This window comes from Rhinopithecus roxellana, chromosome 8 (assembly GCF_007565055.1).
Source record: "Rhinopithecus roxellana isolate Shanxi Qingling chromosome 8, ASM756505v1, whole genome shotgun sequence".
Lineage (NCBI taxonomy): Eukaryota > Metazoa > Chordata > Mammalia > Primates > Cercopithecidae > Rhinopithecus > Rhinopithecus roxellana.
In genome coordinates, this window is record NC_044556.1 from 60,301,785 (window position 1) to 60,321,773 (window position 19,989).

The following is a 19,989-nucleotide window of genomic DNA, read 5'->3' on the forward strand; positions in this document are numbered from 1 at the left end:
GTTTTCTCCTGTCTTCCACACAATGCGAGAGGATACACATGATTACATGCACCTGTATTGTTTGGTCATTTTGTCTCCTTTGGGAAGAATCAAGCGGATGAATTGATCCAATTTGGATGCAGAACCCATGGGAAAAGCAGCTCTTACTATGAGAATACATTGCATTTATAAAACTGCACATACAAAACCAATATTGAACTTTTGGACTGCTCACTGCGTATGTGTTTGTGGGCATGTACACATGAAAGCCCCTGTACACATCTACAGGAATTAGCTGGTCATTTCAGACATCAATAACTGCTGGCTCTTTTATAAAGAGGATGTTGTGTCTACCATTTTGGACACCTGTGAAAAATGTTCTTAAATCACTTTCTGTTTTTATCATTAAATGTGGGAATATACCTAAAAACCAGAGCAAAAACTATTCTTCATGGGAGGTCTGAAACATTTATCATTTTTTTTTCTAGAAAAGTAGGGAAATTCTGTATTTAGCCTTTTGCAGGAGAAGGTAATGAATAACTCTGAGATCAGATAACTACTAGAAGGTTAACTCTATTCTATTAATTTTATTAATAAACTAATGATGCTTACATTTAAGGTTTGAAGGCTTAGGAACTTTGAATTGGCAATTTGATCTTTATAAATTAAAAAAGAGTAGATAGCTAACATCTTATTCTATGTTTCACCTTCAATGATAATGTATTAGGGAGTGTCAAGAGGAGTTTTCGTTTTATTGACAAGAAAATGGCACTCTTCCTCTGAAAAAAAAGTTTTATTTCTAAAAAACAAAACAAAACAAAAAAGACGAAGCATGGGAATAATGGAAGAAACTTAAAAAAGAAACCAAGACATTACAAGAGATATTTAGTGGATATTCCATTCACACAAACTGCCACACTGAGATTTAGTAAAAATGTTGTGGTTCCTGTTAATCTGGCTCCATTACTAATTCTTAGCCACCGCCCCCTGTGTTCACCAACAAGTGCCCAATGTTCCAGTCATACCAGATCAAAGAAGAAGCCTTTTTATCCAACAAGAGAGGCTCCTCTTGTCCATATGTCTGAAGGGATTATGATTGTTTTACACTCTTCAATTGGAATATCAGCACATTAAAGCTTTTTAACCTACTATACTTTTTTCCTTGCTCACATATTGTCTACTGGTTAACTTTTTCTAAAGTAGACCTTTCATCTCCTTTGGAAATTACTGAGGCAGATGATTTCCTCTTAGATTTCCCCAAAGATTTTATAAAACTCCTCAAGTTCATTCTGTATCTTGCACAGCTGTGGCTTGTGATCTCAAGAGGCATCTGAAACATGTAACAACTCTGAAACATCAGATGTTAGACAACTGACCAGTGTGCATGCTCCTTGTCCAGACACCAGTCCCCACGAGCTGATTTCTTACAATACTCAAACTCAAACCTTTTTTCAATTAACATTATATTTCTGACTTTGATGCTAGTCTCCTCACCAGACACATAAAACCTGACTTTCGGTCGGGCGTGGTGGCTCATGCCTGTAATCCCAGCACTTGGGGAGGGCGAGGCGGGTGGATCACTTGAGGTCAGGAGCTCGAGACCAGTCTGGCCAGCATGGTGAAACCCCGTCTCTACCAAAAATACAAAAATTAGCCAGGCATGGTGGCGGCACCTGTAATCCCAGCTACTCTACTCAGGAAACTGAGGCAGGAGAATCGCTTAAACCTGGGAGGTAGAAGTTGCAGTAGCCGAGATCGTACCACTGCACTCCAGCCTGGGCAACAAAGTGAGACTGTCTCAAAACAAACCAACCAACAAACAAAAACAACCTGACTTTCAGTCACAATTGTTGTCTTTCCTTTCACATATGAATGGTTGATTCCATAGGCCTACCTCTATTTCCAGGTTATTCTTTGTTTCCAGGTAATTCATAAGTTATTGTTTATTGCTCAGAATTATTCCTTCTGTCAAATGATTCTTTCCATATCCCACATCTATTCTGACTTTTATTGTCACTTCCTATTTCTTTAATCAATTTCTTTTGACTTGGCAAATTTAAAACTTATATATTTATCAGGTACAACATGATGTTTTGAAATATCTATAAATTGTGGAATGGCTAAACCAACCTCATTAACATACGCATTACTTCACATATTGACCTTTTTTTTTTTTTTTGCAGTAAGAATGATTAAAATCTACTTCCTCATTGATTTTCAATAATACAATACATTCTTATTAACTATAGTCACCACGTTGTACAATCAATCTCTTGAAGCTAACTGAAATTTTGCCTCCTTTGACCATCATATTTCTAGTTCCCCACCTCTTTTCACCAGCATTCCTCCACTCTCACTTTAGCTTCTGGTAACCACATTCTACTCTCTGCTTCTATGGGGTTGACTTTTTTAGATTCTGCATATAACTGAGATCATGTGGTATCTGTCTTCTGTCTTTGTGCCTGGTTTATTTCACTTAACACAATACCTTCCAGGTTTAACTTTGTTTTCGCAAATGACAGGATTTACTTTCTTTGTTAAGGCTAAACAGCATTCCATTGTGTGTATATATACTACGTTTTATTTATCCATTTATCCACTGATGAACACTTAGGTTCATTCCATATCTTGGCTATTGTGAATAATGCTGCAATGAACATGAGAAAGTAGTTATCTTTTAAATGTCCTAACTTAATTTTCTTTGACTATATACCCAGTAGTGGGATTGCTACATCATATAGTAGTTTTATTTTTAATTTTTTGAAGAACCTCCATACTGTTTTCCATAATAGCTGTATTAATTTCCATTTTCTCCAACAGTGTGCAAAGGTTTCCTTTTCTCCACATCCTCACCAACATTTATTATCTTGCATCGCATAGTAGCCATTCTAACAAGTGTGAGGTGATATCTTATTGTGGTTTATAGTTTTAATTTTCATTTCTCTGATGATTAGTAATATTGATCATTTTTTCATGAACCTCTTCGCTATTTGTGTGTCTTCGTTGGAATAATGTCTATTTAGATCCTCTCCTTATTTGTAAATTAGGTGATGTATTTTCTTACTATTGAGTTGTAATAGTTTCTTATATATTTTGGATATTAACCCCCCATCACATGTAGGTATTGCAAATATTTTCTCCCATTCTGTAGATTATCTCTTCACTCTGTTGATTTTTTATTGTACAGAAGCTTTTCAGTTTGAGGTAATCCCATTTGTCTCTTTCCACTTTTGTTTCCTGTGCTTTTGGGGTCATATCCAAAACATTGCCCAGATTAATGTCATTGAGCTTTTCTCCTGTGTTTTCTTTTACTAGTTCTACAGGCTCAGGTCTTATATTTAAGTCTTCAATCAATTTTGAGTTAATTTTTGTATATGGTGTGAGATAAGGATCCAATTTCATTCTTTTACATGTGGATTTCCAGTTTCCCCAATACCATTTATCGAGGAGACTGTCCTTTCCCCATTGTGTATTCTTGGCACCTTTGTCAAAAATTAACTGACTACAAATTATTAAATTTACTTCTTGGCTCTCTTTTTTCTTTCATTTGTCTATGTGCCTATTTTTATGTCAGTTCAATGCTGTGTTGATTACAATACCCTTGCAGTATATTTTGAAGTGAGGTTGTGTGATGCCTCCAGTTTTGTTCTTTCTGCTCAATATTACTTTGGCTATTCAGGTATTTTTTGTGGTTCCATTAGAATTTTAGTTGTTTTTTTTTTTTTTTTTCTATTTATGTGAAAAATATCATTCAAATTTTGATAAGATTTGTATTAATTCTGGACATTGTTTGAGATAGTATGGGCATTTTAACAATATTAATTCTTCTAGTTCATGAATGTGGGATATTTTGCTGTTTACATTTTCTTCCATTTTTATTCTTCATTTATTTTGTTTTATAATTTTCAGTGTACAAATCCTTTATCTCCTTGGTGAAATTTATTGGAAGGTTTCATTATTTTTTTGTAACTTTTGTTAATGGAATGTTTTCTTGAGTTTTTTTGGATAGTTCATTGTTATGTATGGAAATACTACTAATTTTTGTATGTCAATTTGTTAGTCTAAAACTTTATTAGTTTTAATGGTTTTCTGATGGTATCTTTAGGATTCTGTATGCATAAAATTATGCTATCTGTAAACACAGACAATTTAGCTTTTTTTCTTTTCAATTCAGATGTCTTCTATTTCTTTCTCTTGCCTAATTGCTCTGGCTAGGACTTCCAATAGTATGTTAAATAGCAGTGGTGAGAGTGGACATCCTTAACTTGTTTCTGATGTTAAAAAAAACTTTCAACTTTTCCGCACAGAGTATGAGGTTAACTGTGGGTTTGTGATATATGGCCATTATTGCACTGAGGTACATTCCTTTTATACCTAATTTGTTGAGAGCTTTTATCGTGAAACGATGTTGAATTTTGTCCAATGCATTTTCTGTGTCTATTGGGATGATCATCAAGTGTTTGTCTTTCATTCTGTTAATGTGGTCTATCACATTTACTAATTCGTGTATGTTGATCCATCCTTGCTTCCCTGGGATGAATCCCACTTGATCATGATGCCTGATCCTTTTAATGTGCTATTCAATTCAGTTTGCTAGTATTTTCTTGAAGATTTCTACATGTATGTTCATGAAATACACTGTCCTGCAATTTTCTCTTCTAGTATTGTCCTTGTCTGGCTTTGGTATCAGGGTAATGCTAGACTTTTAAAATGAGTTTGAAAGTATACCCTCCTCTACATTACTTCCTGAGATTTTCTTTAAAGTAAATCACATCTAACTGAATTTCTTTTGTAAACATTTACTTTTTACAAACATTTAAAATATGTTTTACTATATATCCAAACCAAGAAGGATAAATAAAGATTGGGTTTTCAAACAATGCTGTATACTTAGTCAGCCTCTTCATTTTTTCATCCTTTTCCATGCCTTTTATCAAAAGAGGATGCATGCCTTCTCACAATCTTACCTCCTTTAGAAACAGTTAATGACCTTGTTTATATAAGGACATTCAGTGGTCACACCCAGCTTTTACCTCAGCCATACACTGCTCTTAACCACCACACTGAATTACAGTGAATCTTGCATTTTATACCGAGGTATGGAAGCTTCATGTTGAGAATGACAGACTGACCACGTATAAAGAGCCTCCTTCCTTGACAGTTCAAAATTGCCTTTATCAGCCATGGATTGCTTACCCTCTGACAGTTAAGGGAGAAAGGACTACATTTTTAATATAGAAGATGCAGGACATTTAGCAAACATATTTTAGCTACTGTTTTATTTTATTTGTTGTTACAGCATCTGGAACCTAAGTCCTAACCAATAAACAAATGGAATGAGGTCTTGAAATAGTACAGAATAGGAAGTTTCATCCTTTTATGTGAAATAGGACTACAATTTTGCACTTCTGAACATGTGACCTGAAGTTCGTATCTGCTGCATAAAAGTATAATTTAAAATTCTGGTAATTGCTAATGTAGAAAGGATCAAGATATTGCAATAAAGGATAAGAGAGGTTAGATAGTTTTCTCAGATATGGTGATCAGAGAGAACTTCTCTGAAGAAGGGATGTCTAATCAGTGATATGAAGGGTAGCCAGGAGCTGGCCATGTGAAGAGAAAGGAGAACAACCTTCAAGGTGAAGGTCCTGAAGGAGATAAAACCTTAGATTGTGATAGAAGCTGAAAGAATTCCAGGTGACTAGACTTTGCAGGCTTTTGGAAAAGGAGCCAGAGATAGGTGGTAAGCTAGGCTTGGGTCAGAATGTGCAGGATCTTGCAGGCCAAAGTTAGAAGTATGGATTTTGTTCTTGATGCAATGATAAGCTATTAAAGGATTTAAAATAAGGGAAAGGTGTGGTTTAAGTAGTGTTTTTTCAAAATGGTTTTGGTTGCTGTGTAGAAGGTGAATTGAAGAGAAAAGAGCAAGAATGGAAGCAACAGTAGCAGTTTAAAGGCTATCATAGAGCCTAGGAGCAAACACATGCTGACGATGCAGGAAAGGGGAGAAAAATGGAATATCTGATGGGTACTGAGATACATTTTGAAGGGAGTTTGGATAAGAATTGCTGAAGCACTGGATTTGAGGAATATAGAAGAAAGGAAATAAGAATTCTATTTTGAATATATTAAGGATAAGATGATTGTGAGATGTTTTCATGAGTCAATTTATGCTTCTGTAACAAACAATCCCCAAATTTCAGTGATTTATTTTATTTCTTATTTCTTATTCACCCAACAGAACTCCATGGGTTTTCCTGGTGAATTCATGCTCTTGGAAAACTCTTCTCCAAGTGGTGGTGTACGGACTTGGGATCTATCTGCGGCTTTGCGTTTCTCTAAGTCCTTGGGTTTTGTTTCAGGTTTTGGTTTTCTCTCCATTCAGCTTGTTAGTGAGTAAAGAGCATGCGCAGAGAGGGAGGATTGTTCTGAAGATTTTAATAGGCCAGTTCAGGCAGTGTCATTCATGATGTCTACCATTCCACATCGACCAAACTCAATCACATGGCCCACTTCAACTGCAAGAGAGGGTGGGAAATGTAGTCTACCTATGTGCCCAGGATCAGAGGGAAAGGTTGTAGCAGCTTTCCATCATATTCAATGGGGATATAAAATGGTCTCCCAAATAAATTTGAACAAAACAGAAGAAACAAATGTTTATTGAATCCCACTTCCAATAATGTAACCTAAGCATCTCGGGGATTAGAAACATGAACACTCCTTCTGTGTTACCCACAAAAGGCTGTGTAATTTAACTGTAAAAAAAGACACTGTGTAGATATTTGAAAAGCTGCAAAAGAAAACAATGGGATATATTAAAGAGAAATAATTACCAAATAAATCGTATACACAGGCATCACACATTCAAGGGAGGGAAATTCACCACAGTCTAAAGGGAGTTACAGAAGTTTCCAAAATGAGTAAAAGTTTTATGTGGGTTACGAAAAATACATCAGAGTTGTCCAGGAAACAAGGACAAAAGAGACTTTTCTTAGGCAGAGAGAAATCCATCATTAAAAATGAATTTTTCCCTATTTAAAATAACTGCCTTTTTGTCATTATCAGAACTCTTAGAAATAGTAGATTTAAATAGGCTGAATAATTATTTAGTAATCAGCTATTAATAACTATAATCAAAATGATATTTGTGTGGCTTAATGTAAATTTTCTCTTTCCAAATATACTTGTGCATATAGGCACAGCCTCAACTGCTAAACAAAGAGTGGGCTCTTTTACACTTTGAGCTCAAATCTATGACTCACTTTCTGTGGTCTCAGTTTCCTGCTTTACATAATAGAGGAATAAGATGTCAAGGCTGTCTAGGGGATCCAGGTAATTGCCAGTTGGCTAGGAGAGTTTCTACATGTTTTATATACACAGAGATGATTATATGAAGATCAGGAGAAAGGTGGAGCAACTAGCAACAGAGTCAAGAAGTGGGAATGGGAGATGATTTGTCTACATGTAGAGAAATAACTTATTTCAATTGTTATGCCTGTCATTGGGTTCAGATACTTGGATCTAGCAATCAAGCTTGGAAGATGGAGCCAGGCTTGTAGAGAACCATCATGATTCACTTCTTGCAGACAGCCTTTGGCTATATACGAAATAGATTGATGATTATAATGCTAATAATAATAATAATTTGCACTTAGTAGCTTTCATGCTATATTTTCAAAGATGTTATAAACATTAACTAATGAAGCCCTACAGCAACTCATAAGGTAGCTATTACCTGTATTGTGCAAATAAATAACCACAGCCAGCAAAGGTTAAGTGGGCAGCCTGAAGTCATATAGTAATTCAAAGCCGGGGAAACGGAGATTGATTTCTAGCCACAATGTTGGCTCCTTGATGTCTAGACCACTGTCCTTTCCTAGGCAAAGGAAGCTAAGAGTTTGCAGAGCAGAAAATGGGTTATGACGGAAAGAGCAGAAGTCTGAGGTTTACGAGTATGCGCAGGAGCTGGGTTAGAATTTCCCAGAGTCAGTAATCCAACAGGGACACATACTTGAAACGCTGTTCCCGCCAGAGCCAGCTTCCGACGCAGGCGCTCCGCCGCCCTCACAGCGGAGTGATCAGAGTCTCGCGGCAGTGACCAGCAGACACGCTGGGCTTCTTTACCAGAATACAGGCAACTTTCAGGTAGAAATGAGGCTTTTTCCTTGCATTCCTTAACATTTAACACAGTGCCTGGCATATCTGAGATATAATAAATAGATATGATGTAATAAATATGTTTTGAATCAATAAATGAATACGTAAAACATTTTTGTAAACTTAGTCTGAAGTATAGAAAAAAATCGCTGTAAAATGAAATAATTCCAGAAAGCAATGAAATTACTGACTGAATTGAAAGAAAAGAAACCTTCGTGTAGAAACCTGAAGCATTAACACTGGTGGAACATTGAAAGACAGGCCAGAATTTTCTCTGACAATTGGCTACTCTACTATCTTCAGTTTACTCATTTGTAAGCGATAATAATAACAATAGGAGCCTCAGACAATTGCTACAAGAGTCAGCTGAGACAGTATGTGCAGATCGCCTATCATTAGATCACGCCAAGTCCAAAATACGTATTTGTGTTCTTTCCTCCTTTGAAAAGCAATCGTATCTCTAAACCTTAATAGTTGTAAATATTTCAAAGTACTATTCTTGCCTCTATGCAGAAAAAGCTATTTTCATATGGACAATGCTTTCTCAGCAAGGCAAAAGGGGGAAATATTGAAACAATTTTCTCCCTAATGCTATGTGAGAAAGAAAAGATATGCACAACTGACATTCCATTTAAGCCGCACAGTCTTAAGAAACACCACATAAATGAGCAAGTTGGAGGTTGGCTAATTTATCTGATACAGACAGTCCCAAATTAATTTAAGGACCTCACATATCTAATGTAGTAAAGACAGTGGATTTTTTTTTTTTTTTTTGCAGCCTCTAGAAAATTCCACTTTAGATAATGGTTTATACCTTTAATTTATATTGAGCTCATTTGGTGTCCTTAGCTTTCTCTCCTTAGCTTTCATGTCCCTAAATGGACTAGGGATTCCTGAGAGCCTAATGAAGGATGAACAGGGAGGGCATGGAGGCAGATGCTGAGAAAGCTCACTGGAAAGCTTAGTTCAGGAATCTAGGAGACAAATTTATATGCTGCCTGATAATGCTAGCTCCAAAAATTAGGAAAACAAAGTATAACTGGGGTTACACCTTAGAGTGCTATAAAGTAAATTAGTTATCATCTTTATTAGTTGATTAACACTGCAGTATATCTCTGGGTTTAACACAAATACAATGTGAGATCACTCTTAAGCTGAGCCACCCACAATGTATTAGTGTGTTTGGCTCTATTAAAAGCTTTGCAAAGAAGCGATAAAAACTTAGTTTTGAGTGGTGAAGAGACATAATTTTATATCTGTCATTACCATTAAGACACACCAATGTGGAATTGAGAGAAGTGAATGTTACAACGAAGCATTTATGTTTTTGATACATTCTCAATGCATCAAATGTTTGTATCACACTAATTTCTCTTGCTTGAAGAGAATAATATTCCATGTGTAAGTCTGTTACTCTGTCAGATAAAATATAAACTTGTTAGTAGTTGTTAAATATAAAGGAAATAGTTTAAATCAGAACACCAAGCAAATAGAATCTTTTTCTTGAAGCCAAATTGGTTCACACACTCACGCCCTTCATTAATTCTGTTGATTAGCATGATTCAAATTCTGTATTTGAAATTCAGAATTGCAACTTAATTGATACTTGCAACTATTGTCATTTCTCATTACACATGTTCAGCCTTAGCATGGATTTGGAGTTTACATTAATAAATTTAAAATGCCTGCATTTACTGTTCTCATTTTTCCTCCCTCTTATCTTCCCAGTGATTATATTTGTTATGAAGGATCAGGCACAAGAATCAACCTTTTACAAATATACTTTGATCTCACAGAATCAAAATACATAAAATCACAAAATACATAAAATTTGTTTTTAAAAATCAATATGAAAACAAGTGAATTTAAGAAAATACAGAGGAAATCGAATCAGCTCAATAATTATATACTTTTTTCTGAAAAAATTACTAAAAGTGTTTTTAAAAAGCAACCTACAACATTCTTCTGTAGTGTTTGTAATACCTTCCCTGTTCACCAGCATACACGTCTATATAACAATTCTTATTCAAATACGGTGCATCTATTTGCAAATTATATAATGGTTTGGAGATATATTAAGAGTACTAAAGCAATTCAATACTAACTATACTTTAGTCATGCTTTCAACATATTTGAAAACAAGTTTGTTAGAATTAATACATAAGTAATCAGAATAAGTTAAATAATAACCATGATTGACAGAAGTATTAGTTTTTGAGAACTTTGCTTTAATGACTTTTGAGAAATGTTGACCTAGACGTCTCAAATATTATTAATGGTCCTAAATGATTTCTGTGTCCATCAATTTGCAACTGTGACTATTTCCACAGCTGAGCTGATGTTCTGAGCATACCCTAAGCTGAATGGCACACAGTATTTTCAACTTGACAATGGCTGCATTTTAATATTTTTGATGATGATCTTGTCTTCCTGTTTCTGTTACATATAGTTGGCAGGTATCATTTAGAAACTCATTCAGAAATGTAAATGTGTCAAGTACATGTGCTATAGTGAGTATTTAAAAAGGTTTCTACTCTGGCATTGGTGTCAAATACTGTTCATTAAAGTAGGTTACCTGGGAAAATGTTCACCATTTTGTACAGACTAGTTAGGGCACTTTTGCCTAAAGAGAAGAGAATGGGCTAAACACATTGCTCAGCTTTCTTCTGGTACTGTGAGTTTCCAAAACAATGACTTTTGTCGGCATCCTTTTTCCTTCCAATTTGCAGATTTTTGGTGGCATTTCTTTTCCTGGATTATTTAATTATTGGTGATATTTGATATAGACTAGGAGTGAGTCTGCTTTGAAATACTTTGAAACGTTTTTAAACTTGCTCTGAATTCTATGAAATGTATTTACATGTGATTTGCACGTGAAATGTGTACATCTGTTCAAGAAAAAAACTCTTAGGTGGAAAATGAGCAGGGAATAATAAGAAAGATTTTCTAAAATCCTTCCTAAGTTTCACGTGTCAAATCCAATTAATTCATTTTTGATGGATCAGTGTAGGAAATTTAAGTTACACAAACGATGAAATAGAGTTTGTTTTCACAACAGCAAGTATGATTACATTAAATGTTTCTACTTGGAATAATACATAAGAATATTAGTAGTTTCATTTATTTGAAATCCAAGTTGATTATATTACTCCTTTTTTGAGAGATTTATTCTTAAATGGGGAATGAACACACAGATCAGAAAGTCATGGTCTGAAAAGAAAGTGTGACTCAGCATTTCCTTGGATAATGTCCTTGACTTTCAGGGCCTCTGTTGCCTCATATAAAAGGCTTTGCTATCACTATACAACCTCCAACCTCACTTCTAGCTTGAAATACTGTGATTTCAAATGTACTCCTGGGAAAATTAAAAAATAAAGTCATGCACTACTTACTACTAGGCATTCAGATTTTTTATATGAATGAAAGAATTAACCAAAATAGTTTTTCAAGGAAAAGGAACTAAATAATAATGAAAAAAAGGTCAGCATGATGTTAATACAAAATATTTACTTATTTATTTTTATTTATATTTTTCTAACTTTTTTGGGGGGACAGGGTCTCACTCTGTTGCCCAGGCTGGAGTGCAGTAGTGAAAGCATGACTCACTGCAGCCTCAACCTCCTAGATTCAAGCAATCCTCCTGCCTCAGCCTCCCAAGTAGCTGGGACCACAGGCACATGACACCATATGGAGAAAATTTATTAATTTTCTGTAGAGATGGTGTTTCCCCATGTTATCAGGCTGGTCTTCAACTCCTGGGCTCAGGCAATTCTCCCACTTCAGCCTCCCAAAGTGCTGGGATTGCAGGCATGAGCCACCACTGCACCTAACCCAAAATGTTTAATTGCCATAAAAAATCAACCTTGTCTAAAGGCTGTGTTGGAAGCTGGTGATTTTTGTGATGATGTTCACTTATTTTTGGCATTTCTCAAAAGATCAGTTTACAGTAATTTTCCCCTGCTACCCAGGGGGTAGCAAAGTGATGCAGCCTCACTTTTTCTCTAAAGTATTTTTTGGAACAGACAATCAGAAAAAAGGGAAATGGATCCTGCTGCCTCTCCAGAAAGACCATGATCTGTTATCACTGGTTTGTTCATCCTATCATCTCTATCCTCACTACTCAAGGGTCTGGGAGAGGGACGGCTGCAGTGATGTAGGGAGATGGTCACATACCTTTCCTCTCAAACTTCTTATCCTGCTGGTTTCCCTATCCCCTGGACATGATAAAGTCCCTTCATTGAAATAACAGCTAGATCTCAAAACCAGCACGTTGAGGATGAATGGAGGTTGTATTTTTAAAAAGATTGCTATCTAGCACCATACAAGGAAAAAAGTCTTACCCACTTAAGCCTTCAAAAAGACAGACTCAAAAGGGAAGTTCCTGAGTTGCTTCCTAGTTTCCAGATGTCTTTCTCTCTATGATCCTTTATTTACCCAAAGACCCTTGAAGGCCTCTAGTGTTGTGTATAGCCTCTTTTACCCCCAATTAGGAAACCCCTGAGGATCTTCCTCCTCTTGTTCTTTGAATTTTGACAGCCAACCTAGTACTTCGGCCTTTACTTAAATGTTAATGAAAGTACTCTTTAACCTGGACAACACTAATTCTCTTTTTTTTTTTTTTTATTTTGGTTGATAATGTCCAAAGATGCCTACTTTATTTCCTGTTAGGTGATTGCATTTCAGGCTGGTAACATCAAATAACCGTCTAATTACCAACTAATTTTGTGCCTCTGAACTACAAATCAATAAGCCGATTTGGCAGGGAATAACAGTGTCAACAGCTTGTGAGGGGCTGGGTTTTCCAAATAAATGGTTTGGGTTGGCAGAGTGTTGAGTGGAGCCAAGGGTAATGTCCAGGATTGTTTAAAGGCCCTGACACCTGATTAAGTGAGGCTAAAGCCCCATGAGTCCCTAGGCCAAAGCCCTCCACCCCAAATCCTAAGAGCATAGTTGTTGCTTCTCTTTTGGTGAACTATGGTCAAATAAGAGGTTGATCTGCCTGGGACTAGCAAAGGGAATTCAATGCCTACTAGTGGCTGGCACACCCCTTGCCCTCACTCCCACCCTAAGGTCCAGCTCCTTCTGCAGAAAATGTGAGGCTTCTGGTAATTCCTTGTCATTTTAGTTCTGCTTTGAAAAGAAAAGGGAATGACCATAGGGTAGCCAAAGTGGGTGCAGGCATGTTGGCAGAGGTCCAGTAGCCTCAGGCACAGAACTGGGTGGAATGAGAGGTCTGTGCTGGCTAAGAAGTGCTCCTCTAAAACCTCAGGGCTGAGTTTCTTGGGAATAGATATCAAAGGGAAGAATTTGTTAACAAAATGTCAAGATCATGGGAGCTGTTCATATAAGCACGCAGAAACTCGGAGAAGGTCAGGATCAAGGAAGAAAGAGAGATAAGAAAGGAATGAGAAGCTCTCATCACGAGGTGGGAGCTCAGTAACAGTAAGTCATTATTATATGAACTATTACATTCGCTAAATGGTTTTGCTCATCCTAAAGAAACCCCACAAGCTTCCTTTTACATTTGAGAAACTCTTGTCCAAGAACACATTGATAAGCTACTGGTTTTCCCCCTGACTAAAAGAAACTACGCCACTTAGGAAAGGACTTTCTCACCAACAGCTCTAAGGTGAGGCCTATCAAGACTCTTTCTCTGCTTCACCTCCATGAAGCTGTCACCAGGCAGTTCCTCTGGCTGTCAGGGGCTCTGTATGTGTGTGCTGATACCAGAGCCAGAGCAAGAGCCCTGATCCATTGGCCCTCCACTCTCACTTTGCGGAAGAACGGCCCTGGCAGATCCTTCGCCAATAGCTAGTGACTTTGCGAAAGTGATGCAGTCCTTGTTCTGGCTAGGCTATACCATCTCGTGAGCCCAAGCAGAGTCTCCAAACATGTTGGATTCTGCTGCTGCTGAGAAGACACACACCCCAGGATGCTAGCTGGGGAGTGAATGCAGAAGCAAGACACCACAGAGAGGTTGGACACTTGGGTTGTGTGATTCAGGACACACTGGATAAGTCCAAGGGTGGAAGGAAGAACGGGGAGGAGAAGACTGAATTCTAAATAACATCTCAGAAGGCCAGAGTCCCATTAGATGGGCTCTGGATTGAGCTTTTCTGCCAGGAAGGTATTCACAAAGGCCTCTACAATGGCAGGGGTGATTTCCTCCCACGTCCATCACATACTCGGTCAGTGCTGACATGTCCAGGATAGTGAGCAAAGGGGCAGCCTCAGGAGGGTTGGTGTAACCTTGCAGGAAGTCAATCATGTCATCCTCCCCAGGTACAAAAAATGGAAGTGATGCTCCTTCTCTTTGGCTTTGCACTTGGCAATGATTTTCTCAGCTATTGGCTGAATCAGCTGCTAGGCTTCCTGGGACTCTCTGTCATCCTCAGAATCTATAAAAAGGAGGAGGTAGGGGTCAGTTGAGCTGCACAGTGTTGGAGTCAGAGAGCTTCAGCATGGGCTTGGGTACCATGGGAACTCCCAGCCGTCCTCGTCATTAAGCACCTCCACTCACCCCGCCACATGATCACCTCGTCCTGTGGGTCCAGCATAATGAGCATGAGGAATGCCTTGGATTCTATACAGACAGTTGGGGTGTGACCTCCAGGCCTCTTCAGTATAGGGGATAGTGAGTCAGAACCTTTCACTGAAGTACTGTTTGAAGGACTCTTCTGATCTGTCTTCACTGACTAAGATAATCTCAAAGTTCTGGCCTGCCTCCTTGATCTTCCAATAAGATTCCACAAGGACCTGGGTGAGGCTTTGGCAGGATGAACACCCATGTGCAGAGAAATAGGGTCCTATGTAAGACCTTTCCGGGCTGCTCTCCTGGAACTGTGAGTCATTTCTAAGGAAGGGACCTGCAATGACTTCCCTGAAGAATTTAGGTCCCCAAGGGAATTCCATACCTTCGGGGTAATCTCAGATCACCAGCAGCGCATTCTTTCACACAGGCTTTCCAGTGGTGGCATCTATGAATATTAGCAATGGAATATTGGAAATTTGGTATTTGTTCCAAAGTTTCTGTGCTTCTCCTTGTAGAGCAGTGCCAGCCAAGGCATGCCCCGCTGCATTTCCCTTCTGCATTGCCCTAGTAGAGGTTCTCTATGAGGGTTCTGCCCCTACAGCAGACATCTGCCTGATGGTGTTTCCATATATCCTCTGAAATCTAGGTGGAGGCTTGGAAAGCTCAACAATTATCTTCTGTGCACCCACAGGCCCAACACCACATGAAGTTACCAAAGTTTGGGGCTTACATCCTCTGAAGCCACAGCCCAAGCTGCATCTTGGCTCATTTTAACCATGGCTGGAGCTGGAGTGGCTGGGACACAGGGCACCAAGTCCCAAGGCTGCAGAGAAGCAGGGCCCTGGACCTGACCCATGAAGCCAGTTTTCTCTCATATGCCTGCCATACCTGTGATGAGAGAGGCTGCCACAAAGGTGTTTGAAATGCTCCACAGATATTTCCCCATTGTCTTGGCTTTTAATAGTCAGCTCCTCATTACTTATACAAATTTCTGTAGCCAGCTTGAATTCCTCCTCAGGAAATGGGTTTTTCTTTTCCACCACATAACCAGCCTGCAAATTTTCCAAACCTTTATGCTCTACTTCCCTTTTAAACATAAATTCCAATTTCAAACCATGTCTTTATGAATGCATATAACTGAATACTTTCAGAATAAGCCAGGTTACCTCTTGAATGCTTTGCTGCTTAGAAAGTTCTTCCACCAGACACTCTAAATCATCTCTCTCAAATTCAAGGTTCCACAGAGCCCTAGGGCAGGGGCAAAATGCCACCAGTCTTTGCTAAAGCATAGCATGAGTGGCCTTTACCCCAGCTCCCAATAAGTTCCTTACCTCCATCTGAGACCACCTCAGCCTGGAATTCATTGTCCATATCACTATCAGCATTTTGGTCAAAACCAAGTCTTTAGGAAGTTGCAAACTTTCCCACATCTTCCTGTCTTCTTCTGAGCCCTCAAAACTGTTTCAACCACGGTCTGTTACCCAGTTCCAAACTCACATCCACATCTTTAGGTTATCTTTATAGCAGTACCCCACTTCTGTTACCAGTTCTCTATATTAGTCCATTTCACACTGCTATAATGATACGACCTGAGACTGGGAAATTTATAAACAAAAAATGTTTAATTCACTTACAGTTCCATATGGCTAGGGAGGTTTCATCAAACTTACAATCATGGCAGAAGGAGAAGGGGAAGCAGGCACCTTCTGCACAAGGTGGCAGGAGAGAGAGAACACACAAGGGAAATTGCCACTTTGAAAACCATCAGATCTCGCGAGGATTCCCTCACTATCATGAGAACAGCATAAAGGAAACTGCCCCCATGACCCAGTCAGCTCCTACCAGGTCCCTCTCTTGACATGTGGGCTTTAAAATTCCACATGAAATTTGGGTGGGGACACAGAGCCAAACCATGCCAGGTAGCAAGCATTCTAGGTTAACTGAGGAAAGGATAGCTTAACATGGTTTTAACCCTGTGTACCTTGCAAAAGAAAAACCTTCAGATTTGTACTCTTGGGCCAGGGTTTCTCAACCGCGGCATTATTGTCATTTTGGGCCACATAGGTTTTTTCTTGTGAAGGGTTGTCCTGTGTGTTATATGAAGTCTAGAAGTATCCAAAGTCTCTACTCAGAAGATGCCAGTTGTAGCTATACATTGAAACAGCCAAAAATCTCTCTGGACATACCAAGTGTCCCATATAAGCAAAATTGCCCCTTTTGGGAAGCACTCTCCTAGATGTATCTTATCTTATAAGAACTTTTACAACAGCTGTAAATGGCTTCCTGTTATCCTCCCAGTTATCACCATTAATTAGACTTTTTGTCTGTTTCCAAATTGCTCCACACCTTCCCCAAAGTATCAGGTACTCTGTGTATTGTTAAAGACATTATTCTCATAATTAAATACCAAGAACTTATATTGAATTGGTTTAGTAAAGACTACTAGGGTTCTCTGCTTGTTACAATCTCTTTTTCCTAAAGGTTTCCAAAATTCTGGTTTATCTTAGCCTGACAATAAGTTAGCATTTAACTGCTCAGCTGTTGGACATTCTCTTTTATAGGCAGGGCTCTCTGGAGAATTGAGTTGTTCACAGAAAATACCAATGGGATATTTGTAGTGTTCTCTTCTCTGCTTTGTCTCTCCCTTGACCCAAATTCTCTGCTTGCATCAGGTTCATGGTACAGTAATTGGAGGCCCAAAGAAAGATAGTTTATCCTAATGACATAGAGTGGTTACTAACTTACATGTACAGTGTTCTATGAATGGATTTATGCATATTCTTTTAAAAACGTGTACATAGCTTTATATACAAAAACTGGGAAGAAAACAAACTGGAATTTCCTTTGTCCTTCCTTCCCAACTCTGCATTCTAATATTAGTTTAAATTTGATCCACTTTCATCTTTACTTGGAAAGTATGAATTTAAAAAGCACAGCTTTCCAATTTTCCTTTCAAGATATGCCACGTAGTTAAATGCTCCTCAGGCTTCTAATAGCAGAAAATATCCATTATGTTTTGTTTGTGACAATCAGGGTGGAGAAAATAATGTTTTGGCTCTTCTAAGGAAGAAAGGGCTTCTGGAAAAATGCTAGCAAGTGTTTAAATAATTATAATCACACACATAAAATTAAGTATTCTTAGAAATGTATTATGGTGCTTTTTTTTTTTTTTTTTTTTTACTGGGTAGGGTAAATAAGGAACAGATTTTTATTTTTATTTTTTTTAGTTTTATTAGGGACATTTTATAAATCACAATGCAGTGAACCTCACCACATGAGTCGAACTGGCCCACTGCCACTACTCAGCTCTGTAAAAGCACCAGCTCTCCTTTGAATTCCGAGAACAGCTCTTGGCCTGTGAGAACATCTGGGGCTCAAAGTTTTGGAAAGAAATAGTTCAGGTCCCTTTAGAAGGGCTCTCCCTGTGGTGGGAACTGGAGTGTGCACACACTTAAAAAGGATTTTGCAGTACCATTGGCCAGAGGCATTGGCTTAGAACTCTAGCACCAGGGAAGATCAATGTGAGACCAAAACAAATCCCCAAGAAGCTTCATGAAGTCATTCAGTGGGATTCAGGGGCCCAGAGTATGTTTTGTATATCTTCTCTATTCTTTTTCTATGTGTTTTCTTAGTGAAAATGAGTGTATTGTGGCTGATGGGTCCTTGCATTCTCCTAAAATAGTGATGAAAAAAGGAAGACAATCTGAAAACAGCGGGGGCTTAAGGGTGTACTCAGAGGAGCCCAAGCAAAGCTGATTCCACATATAAAGTGCTGCCTCGTGAATTCTGACAGTAATTTTCAAAGCACAGAATGTAGACGCTAACAGGCGAACAGTCTTGTCTGACAGTTATATGGGGGAAGCCACTCATGAACATAGAACTGGTGGTTGTCTAATCTACCAGATAAAAGCTCCCTTAACTGCACCCCTGTCTATTCATTTGGAGGGCTCTGCCCCATCCGCTGCCAATAATGTCATGTCCTCTTCCTTGTGGAGGAGGGAGAAACCGGAAAAGGTGGGTAGAGAGAGATGTACACACACATAGGCAAGTGTGTATTTATCTTCAGCAAGAATATTTTCTTCCTGACTCATTCCGGATGCTTTACGATGAAGAGAGATAGTATTCATTAAATGTAATTACCTGAATGATTTTAATTACCAGTCATTAAGGAGAGATACAGTCTTGTATTTTCTTAGAAAATGGAGCACTTAGGAAATCATGTTGCCCCTTTCTCTGATCTTTTGGCTTTACAAAGATGCAATTTGGATAAAGCTGTGGGAGCTCTGAGGTATATAAAATTAAATTACACTGCCAACAAAATAAGATTTATTTGGCTCACCCTGGTCCTCTCTTTTGAGACTCAAAGGCCCTGCCAAATGCCCCAAAATGCTTATTTCTGAGAGCCCCCACATGGCATAGGTCACTAACCTTTCCTTTTGAATCCAACATTCTTCACTATCTTTGCTGCCACCTTGCTTTATGGGTCCAAAGTCACCTTGCTGTGACAGTGCCTTAGTGCAATGTTCTCAATGACATGGATGCTGTGGGTCTGACTTGGTGAATATTGAGTACGACTGCAGTCTCTAGTACTCAGGAAATGTCAAAACCTGAGCTGTTATAAGCCCTAAAATGTGGTGCATCTCCCTTTCCCTTTTCACACTGTACAAGAGGGCTGTGTGGCATTGCCAATAATTCACAAAAAGTTCTTTTCATTCCACTTAATATTCATTTCTGCCTACCACTCTACTGGATTTTTTGGGTGACAAAGAAAATAACAGACATTGTACTCATTGCTTGCTGTAGACTCAGTCTCCCATTGAGCTATTTTTGAGACACCTTTTCTCTGGATAAGTCTTCCTCAGGGAATGCTTAGGTTCCTTATGCAAATGAACTTCTGATAGGCTACTTCCCAGGCATCCAGACAAATTAAAGTAACAGAGTTTGGGTTCAAGCTCAGATCCCAGCTCCTACATATTAGTTGTAATTTGAGGATATTTTAATACATTCTATTTGAAAATAAAATCAAGGGAAAACATGGGACAGCAATCTGTATATACAAAATCTGTATATTCTACAATAAGAGAACAGGACAAGCCAAGATGAACAATCACCTAACATTCCAATTTTGTTTTGTTTGGTTTGGTTTGGTTTCTTGGTTTGTTTTCAGTCAGTCTTAATTAAGGTATATATTCTTTCCTAATGAATATTTATTGGAAATGTAATGTTTTGTTTTCAGCAAAATAACAGACTAATTATTAAGTAGATATGTTTGAAATTTCTGGCTGACTAAATAAATGTATCTACATTTCCTTCTTTCAAAT

At 38.2% G+C, this 19,989-nt stretch overlaps 1 pseudogene; it reads right to left on the minus strand.

Annotated features, from left to right (window-relative positions):
- Nucleotides 1-14,226: 14,226 nt before the first annotated feature.
- LOC104664997 lies at nt 14,227-15,203 on the minus strand (annotated as a pseudogene).
- Between the last annotated feature and the right edge of the window lie 4,786 nt (nt 15,204-19,989).